A 9173-nucleotide genomic window follows, 5' to 3' on the forward strand; every position below is an offset into this window, starting at 1 on the left:
ATTTTGGACCATTTTCATTGAGAGGACGGGATGTAGCCATTGACAACGGTGATGCCCAACATAAAGCTTGCCATGGAAAGGAGTATGAAGGATTGGATTAAATCAGTAGGAAAACAGAGGTTCAGAAGGAATAAAAGCATCTCCATATGCTTATCTGAAATTCTCACCAATGAATTACATAAGTATCTCTATCTTTATTTTACGTTTTATTTATCTTTTCATTATTAAAACTCTATAACCATTTGAATCCACCTGAATGAGATTTACAAGGTGACCATAGCTTGCTTCAAGCCGACAATCTCCGTGGGATCGACCCTTACTCACGTAAGGTTTATTACTTGGACGACCCAATGCACTTGCTGGTTAGTTGTGCGAAGTTGTGACAAAGAACTAAGATTATGGACGTGCGTATAAATTTTTTGGCGCCGTTACTGATCCGAGGGTTACCTGAAACTATAGGTCGATCTCGGACGAGATCTTCTGTACTGGTCAGAGATGACGGGTCCGGCTGGTGGGTGGCGGCCAAAGCTGTCGTGTCTGACTTATTGGACTGGCTGCACTTCTGATCCTTGGTCACCGGAGGGTGGGGGGTACCTGAAAGAGACTCCGATGCTTAAGTTAGCACGGGTATTAAATAGGTTTTTTGTAGAATCAGAGTATGAGTTATACCTGGGTGCTCGAGTGTATTTATAATGGTTGTGGAATAACTATTTTTAGATAAGATAAGTTAGTTATCTTATCTTATCTTTATCTTTGAGTTGAGGTCAGCTTATCTTCAACGGAACCTCCCTTATCTCTATAGGCTTGGACTGCCTTTGGATTTAGGTCGTGTTCCTCTATTTGGGCCCTTTACTGGGCTTTTCTGTCGATTCATTCGACCTCTTTTGAGAAGAGGTCGGATAGCCTGACCTGAAGAGGTCGGTCACTTTATTACTGAACATCCCGGATCAGATAGCTCGAACCAGGGTGTGAACAGTGCCCCTGCTTGAGCTCGGTCTTCTGGTTTGAGGTTGAGTCTTTGACTTCAAACTTTCTATAGTGAAGCCGAACTCGAACATTTGGTCGACTCCTTTCTTTGTAGAACCTTTTTGAATGTGGAACGTTTTCCTCTAAAAGCGCGCGCTTTGCATTAGCGCTCTGTTCTTGGGAAGGCGCAAGGGTTTAATACCCTCATTAATTAGCTTTTAGTGCCCCATTCCCCTTTTTATTTTGAACTTTACGCACAGAAACGGTTTCTCTTCTCCGTTTTTACTTGTAACTTCCCTTTTCCTTCTCCCTTTCTGTTTCCTGAAGTTTTGCAATTTTCATATTTCTTCCCTGCGACATCCTTTGGTGATTTCTTGGTGTTTTTCTTTGCTTGAGAGGCGATTCTGTCCTACGTCTTTGATCTTCTACGAGAACTTCTTCCTTTGTTCAGGTTGGTTCTTCTTTTCATCGTTCTCATCCTTTTTTCTCTGATAATGCCTTAATTCTGATTGTATGTTTGGAAAGTCTTGATACTTTTTGTGGCCTTGTGTTTGCTTGTTTTTCTGGTTTTTCCTTTTTTGTTTTTGCGCATACCCCTAGTGTTTCTGTTGATGCTTCCTAGGGTTTTGCACGTTCTACTGTTGCTTCTGGCTATTTTTTGAAAAGACTGTATCTTGAGGTGGTTTTCAAAATAGTAGTTTGACTTTTGCCCTGTTGATAGCTTTCCTCATCACTTGTTAAGATTTTCTTTGTTTGTTTGGGGTGTGTCTTTGATGACTACTTCTTCTAAACATTTTGTTGCTATCTGCCTTCATTTTTTTCTTTTTTTTTTTTATTTTGAACTGGGACGGTGAGTCTGGTAGTTCGTTTAGATGGCCGTGTTTTGATTTGTGGCTCGTTGCCTTTATGGGGTCATTTTGGTTGTAGAACAGAGAGGTTTAGTTATTTTCTTGTGTCGAGACGTATGCCTGTTTTCCTGAATCTTTGTCCTGTTAGTTGCCTCCAAAGGATGCCCCTGGATCTTTTTGGTACGGGTCCTGGGGTTTCTTTTTGTTGCTTGTTCTGTACTGGGTTATGTTGGCCGAGTTATTCTGATTTTATCCAGGATCTTTTTAGTAATCCAATCTTCTTTTCTTTGTTTGTAGGACTAGTTTGGCCATGTCTTCTCGCAATAACATTGTAGAGGTGTCTTCTAAAATTCCCGAAGGGATGTCCGATTGGCTGGACTCCCTTGTCTTGATGTGTGTCTCTGTGGTGGATGCTGGGTTTTATGTAGAGCTGAGGAAACGTCATAGAGTTTGTGGTGGCGGTGCTCGGGAGAGGGACTATGAGCTTGTAGCACCCGACTCTGACAAGAGGGTTTGTTTTCCTACTTCGGTCGAGGGGGAGCATCCCTTCTTCTATGCCTATGAATATTTCTTCAGCCAGTTGGACATTACTTTTCCTTTTACTGCTTTCGAGACCGGCTTATTGTGGTCGTGTAACATTGTCCCATCCCAGCTTCATCCGAATTCCTGGGGTTTTATCAAGATCTTTCAGATGCTTTGCCGAGAGTTAGGCATAACACCTTCTCATACTCTTTTTCTCTATCTTTTTGTTTCTGCCAAGCCTGGAGCTTCTTCCAAAAAGAAGGCTTCCTGGGTTTCTTTTAGGTCTGCCCAGGGGCATAAAGTTTTTTCCATGTACGATGAAACTTTTAAGGATTTTAAGAATTATTTCTTTAGAGTCCGTACTGTTGAGGGGTCCACCCCTTTTTTCTTGATGAGAATAACGAGCCTGCTTTTCCTCTAAAATGGCAAAAGGATGTGAGAGTATCTCGTTATACATGGGAGATGCTTGACGAGGTTGAGCGGGTTTTTGTAATTGTTCTTGAAGATTTATGGGGGGAACCACCCCATCTTGATACAAAAAAGTTTTTGAGTGACCCGTCCCTGGTTCGAACTGCTTTGGGTACTGTCTGACTTGTTTCTATACTTGTTTCTTAGTTTTGCTTCCTCTTTCTGTGATTGTAACCCCTAATTGTGGTTGATTCTGTATTTTCAGAGATGTCTAAGAACATTGATTCCATGAAGGCCTTCAAAAAGGCAAGGAAGGTTGCTGCTGCTCAAAATATATCGGCCAAGGTGACAGGAGAGGGATCTTCTCAAGTTCTGGTGAAGCCGCCTGTGCCGAGTTCTCCTCGGGTTCATCTGGCTGACCCTCCAGAGACTTCTGCTGCTATTTTTGATGTTCCTCCCAACAAGAAACAAAAAACAATTGAGCCTTTCAACCTTGATGCTCCTGACTTCGATGCGGTGGAATTTGTTGATCAGCAAATCAGTCCTTATGGTGCCCTCCCTATGGATGATGTATCGCTCCTTCGCCATTTGGACATTATAACTCGAAGTAGTGTTAAAATGGCATATATGGGAGCTGCCTTGTACCGAACTGCTCAAAATCTTCCTCTTCATGCCTGATGAGCGGATAATTTATACGCTTTTTGGCATTGTTTTTACTTAGTTTTTAGTATAATTTAATTAGTTTTTAGTATATTTTTATTAGTTTTTAAATAAAAATCACATTTCTGGACTTTATTATGAGTTTGTGTTTTTTTCCGTGATTTCAGGTAATTTCTGGATGAAATTGAGGGACTTGAGCAAAAATCAGATTCAGAGGCTGAAGAAGGACTGCATATGCTATTGGATTCTGACCTCCCTGCACTCAAAGTGCATTTTCTGGAGCTACAAGAGTCCAAATGGCAAGATCTCAATTGCGTTGGAAAGTAGACATCCAGGGCTTTCCAGCAATATATAATAGTCCATACTTTGCTCGAGTTTAGACGACACAAATTGGCATTCAACGCCAGCTTTCTGCTCTATTCTGGAGTTAAACGCCAGAAACAGGTTGCAAATCAGAGTTAAACGCCAGAAATAGGCTACAACCTGGCGTTTAACTCCAAAAAGAGTCTCTATACATGAAAGCTCAATGCTCAGCCCAAGCACACACCAAGTGGGCCCGGAAGTGGATTTCTGCATTATTTACTTAATCCTATAACCCTAATAACTAGTTTAGTATAAATAGAACTTTTTACTATTGTACTTGGGGTCTTTTTCCCTATTTTTTGAATTCATATGCCATTTTGGGAGGCTAGCCATTCGGCCATGCCTGGAGCTTGTTCTTATGTATTTTCAACGGTAGAGTTTCTACACACTATAGATTAAGGTGTGGAGCTCTGCTGTTCCTCATGAATTAATGCAAAGTACTATTGTTTTTCTATTCAATTCAAGCCTATTTCTTCTCTAAGATATTAATTCGCACACAAGAACATGATGAAGTGATGATTATGTGACGCTCATCATCATTCTTACTTATGAACGCGTGCCTGACAACCACTTCCATTCTACATGCAAACAAGCTTGAATGTGTATCTCTTAGCCTCCTGATCGTGAGATCAAAGTCTTCGTGGTATAGGCTAGAATTATTGGCGGCCATTCTTGAGATCCGGACAGTCTAAACCTTGTCTATGGTATTCCGAGTAGGATCTGGGAAGGGATGGCTGTGACGAGCTTCAAACTCGCGAGTGCTGGGCGTAGTGACAGACGCAAAAGGATTACTGAATCCTATTCCAGTATGATCAAGAACCGACAGATGATTAGCCGTGCGGTGACAGTGCATTTTGGACCATTTTCACTGAGAGGTTGGGATGTAGCCATTGACAACGATGATACCCAACATACAGCTTGCAATAGAAAGGAGTATGAAGGATTGGATGAAAGCAGTAGAAAAGCAGAGATTCAGAAAGAACTAAGCATCTCCATACGCTTATCTGAAATTCTCACCAATGAATTACATAAGTATCTCTATCCTGTTTTATGTTTTATTTATCTTTTAATTATTAAAACTCTATAACCATTTGAATCCTCCTAACTGAGATTTACAAGGTGACCATAACTTGCATCAAGCTGACAATCTCCGTGGGATCGACCCTTACTCACATAAGGTTTATTACTTGGACGACCCAGTGCACTTGCTGGTTAGTTGTGCGAAGTTGTGACAAAGAACTAAAATTATGAACGTGCGTATTAAGTTTTTAGCGCCGTTAGCAAGGAATGAACGATCACGATTTCCCACACTAACTTTTTGGCGCCGTTACCGGGGATTGTTGGAATTCGAACAACTGACGGTTCATCTTGTTGCTCAGATTAGGTAATTTTATTTTATTTTATTTTTAAGCTTTTAGTTTTCAAAAAAAAATTTAAAAATAAATTATTCTATGGCTTCAGAATTTTGTAGAATGAATTCTAGGGTTTCTTCATGATTTGTTGAAGCTTGGCTGGCTGTCAAGCTATGTCTGAATTTTTGGACTGAGGTTTCCACTTATCATGGCAAGTGTCCTTGGACTCTCATCTAATCAGCTGTTATATGCCTGATTTGTATCTACTGAAGCTTGGCTGGCCATTGGCCATGTCTAGTGTTTTGGACCGGAGCTTTCATTGAAAGCTTGGCTGGCTAGTAAGCCATGTCTAATTCCTGGACCGGAGCTTTAGACTAACATTGCATGATTCCTGGAATTCTCATTAGAAATTTTGAAATCCTTATTTTTCTTTTTCCAATTAATTTTCGAAAAAAATTAATAAAATTATAAAACCAAAAATTTGATGTTTCTTGTTTGAGTCTTGTGTCAGTTTTTAAGTTTGGTGTCAATTGCATGTGTTTTAATTTCCCGTAATTTTTGAAAAATTCATGCATGTGTTCATCATAATCTTCAAGTTGTTCTTGATGATTTTTCTTGTTTGATCTTTGCATTTTCTTGTTGTGCATCTTTTCTTGTTTTTCATATGCATTTTCAATTTGTTAGTGTCTCAACATAAAAAATTTTTAAGTTTGGTGTCTTGCATGTGTTTCTTTTCTTAAAAATTTTTCAAAAATAAAGTTCTTGGTGTTCATCTTGACATTCAAAGTGTTCTTGGTGTTCATCTTGATATTCAAAGTGTTCTTGCATGGATTAGTTGTTTTGATTCATAATTTTTATGTTTTATTTCATTTTTGTTGTTTAATGAAAAAAAAAGATAGAAAAACAACAAAATGATATCTTTTCTCTTTCTTCATTAAAAATTCAAAAATCAAAAAAATATGTTTCCCTTATTTCACTCATAATTTTCGAAAATTTGGTTTGATTTAGTCAAAAGTTTTAAAAATCTAGTTGTTTCTTATAAGTCAAGTCAAATTTTCAATTTAAAAATCCTATCTTTTCAAAACTTTTTCAAAAACCAAATCCTTTTCATTTTTCATTCATATTTTCGAAAATTTCAAATTGATTTTTAAAATCTTTTCTTATTTTCATTTCATATTTTCAAAATTAATGCTAACAATTAATGTGATTGATTCAAAAATTTTAAGTTTGTTACTTGCCTAGTAAGAAAGGTTCAATCTTTAAATTTCAAAATCATATCTTTTTGTTTCTTGTTAGTCAAGTAACCAACTTCAATTTTAAAAAGTCAAATTTTTTAATTTCTTTTTCAAATCTTTTTCAAAATAAATGTCAATCACATCTTTTTCAAAACTTAATTTTAAAATCTTTTCTAACTTTTTATCTTTTCAAATTTGATTTTCAAATCTTTTTCAGTTAACCACTTAACTTTTTGTTTGATTTTAAAAGTTTTCTATTTCAATCATATCTTTTTCAAAACTACCTAACTAATTCTCCCTCTAATTTTCGAAAATCACTAACCTCTTTTTCAAAATTTCTTTTTAATTAACTAATTGTTTTAAATTTTTTTAATTTTTGTCTTTTTTAATTTTCGAATTTTAACTTTAATTTTAAATTAAAAACAAAAAATATTTTTATTTTATTTTATTTAATTTTCGAATTCTTCCCTCTCTCATCTCCTTCTAATTATTTAATTATTTACTAACACTTCTCATCTACTCAAAAATTCGAACCAACTCTTCTCTTATGTGTTCGAATTCTTATCTTTTCTTTCTTCCATCCTTCTCTTCTTATACTCATATAAGGAATCTTTATACTGTGACATAGAGGATTCCATATTTTCTTTTATGTTCTCTTCTTTTTCATATGAGCAGGAACAAGGATAAGAACATTCTTGTTGAAGCTGATCCTGAACCTGAAAGGACTCTGGAGAGGAAGCTAAGGGAAGCCAAAACACAACTCTCTGGAGAAAATCTGACAGAAATTTTTGAAAAAGAAGGAGACATGGCCGAAAATAATAACAATGGTGGAGATGCAAAGAAGATGCTTGGTGACTTTACTGCACCAAATTCCAACTTGCATGGAAGAAGCATCTCAATCCCTGCCATTGGAGCAAACAATTTTGAGCTAAAGCCTCAATTTGTTTCTCTGATGTAACAGAATTGCAAGTTTCATGAACTTCCATCAGAAGATCCTTTTCAGTTCTTAACTAAATTCTTGTAAATCTGTGATACTGTTAAGACCAATGGGGTTGATCCCGAGGTCTACAGGCTTATGCTTTTCCCATTTGCTGTAAGAGACAGAGCTAGAATATGGTTGGACTTTCAACCTAAAGATAGCCTGAACTCTTGGGATAAGCTGGTCACGGCTTTCTTAGCCAAGTTCTTTCCTCCTCAAAAGCTTAGCAAGCTTAGAGTGGATGTTCAAACCTTCAAACAGAAAGAAGGTAAATCCCTCTATGAAGCTTGGGAGAGATACAAGTAACTAACCAAAAAGTGTCCTTCTGACATGCTTTCAGAATGGACCATCCTGGATATATTCTATGATGGTCTGTCTGAATTATCTAAGATATCATTAGACCATTCTGCTGGTGGATCCATTCACCTAAAGAAAACGCTTGCAGAAGCTTAAGAACTCATTGACATGGTTGCAAATAACCAGTTCATGTACACTTCTGAAAGGAATCCTGTGAGTAATGGAACGCCTCAGAGGAAGGGAGTTCTTGAAATTGATACTCTGAATGCCATATTGGCTCAGAACAAAATATTGACTCAGCAAGTCAATATGATTTCTCAGAGTCTGAATGGATTGCAAGCTGCATCCAACAGTACTAAAGAAGCATCTTCTGAAGAAGAAGCTTATGATCCTGAGAACCCTGCAAAAGCAGAGGTGAATTACATGGGTGAACCCTAAGGAAACACCTATAATCCCTCATGGAGAAATCATCCAAATTTCTCATAGAAGGATCAACAAAAGCCTCAACAAGGCTTTAATAATGGTGGAAGAAACAGGTTTAGCAATAGCAAGCCTTTTCCATCATCCTCTCAGCAACAGACAGAGAATTTTGAGCAGAATCCATCTAGCTTAGCAAATATAGTCTCTGATCTATCTAAGGCCACTCTAAGTTTCATGAATGAAACAAGGTCCTCCATTAGAAATTTGGAGGCACAAGTGGGCCAACTGAGTAAAAGAGTCACTGAAACTCCTCTTAGTACTCTCCCAAGGAATACAGAAGAGAATCCAAAAAGAGAGTGCAAGGCCATAACCTTACCTGGTGTGGCCGAACCCAGAGAGGAGGAGTAGGACGTGAATCCTAGTGAGGAAGACCTCCTGGGACGTTCACTGACCAATAAGGAGTTTTCCTTTGAGGAACCAAAGGAATCTGAGCCTCATCTAGAGATCATAGAGATTCCATTGAACCTCCTTTTACCATTCATGAGCTCTGATGACTATTCTTCCTCTGAAGAGAATGAAGACATCATTGAAGAGCAGGTTGCTAAATATCAAGGAGCCATCATAAAGTTGAATGCCAGTTTATTTGGTAATGATACTTGGGAGGATGAACCTCCCTTGTTCACCAATGAACTCAGTGCATTGATAAGGCAGACATTGCCTCAGAAGAAACCGGATCCCGAAAAGTTCTTCATACCTTGTACTATAGGCACCATGACCTTTGAGAAGGCTTTGTGTGACCTTGGGTCAGGGATAAACCTCATGCCACTCTCTGTAATGGAGAAACTGGGAATCTTTAAGGTACAAGCTGCAAGAATCTCACTAGAGATGGCAAACAAATCAATGAAACAGGCTTATGGACTAGTAGAGGATGATGAGCGGATAATTTATACGCTTTTTGGCATTGTTTTTAGTATGTTTTTAGTATATTTTAATTAGTTTTTATTATATTTTTATTAGTTTTTAAATAAAAATCACTTTTCTGAACTTTACTATGAGTTTGTGTGCTTTTCTATGATTTCAGTTATTTTCTGGCTGAAATTGAGGGACCTGAGCAAAAATCTGA

The 9173-nt window shown here is 37.7% G+C and overlaps 1 non-coding gene across 1 annotated transcript; it reads right to left on the bottom strand.

Annotated features, from left to right (window-relative positions):
* Positions 1–7561: 7561 nt before the first annotated feature.
* On the bottom strand, positions 7562–7669 carry LOC148564379 (small nucleolar RNA R71). The gene has a single exon (XR_015884470.1). It is a non-coding gene; the product is annotated as a small nucleolar RNA R71 (small nucleolar RNA).
* Positions 7670–9173: the final 1504 nt, after the last annotated feature.

Source organism: Arachis ipaensis, chromosome B5 (assembly GCF_059453495.1).
Source record: "Arachis ipaensis isolate K30076 ecotype BB chromosome B5, ASM5945349v1, whole genome shotgun sequence".
Taxonomy (NCBI): Eukaryota; Viridiplantae; Streptophyta; class Magnoliopsida; order Fabales; family Fabaceae; genus Arachis; species Arachis ipaensis.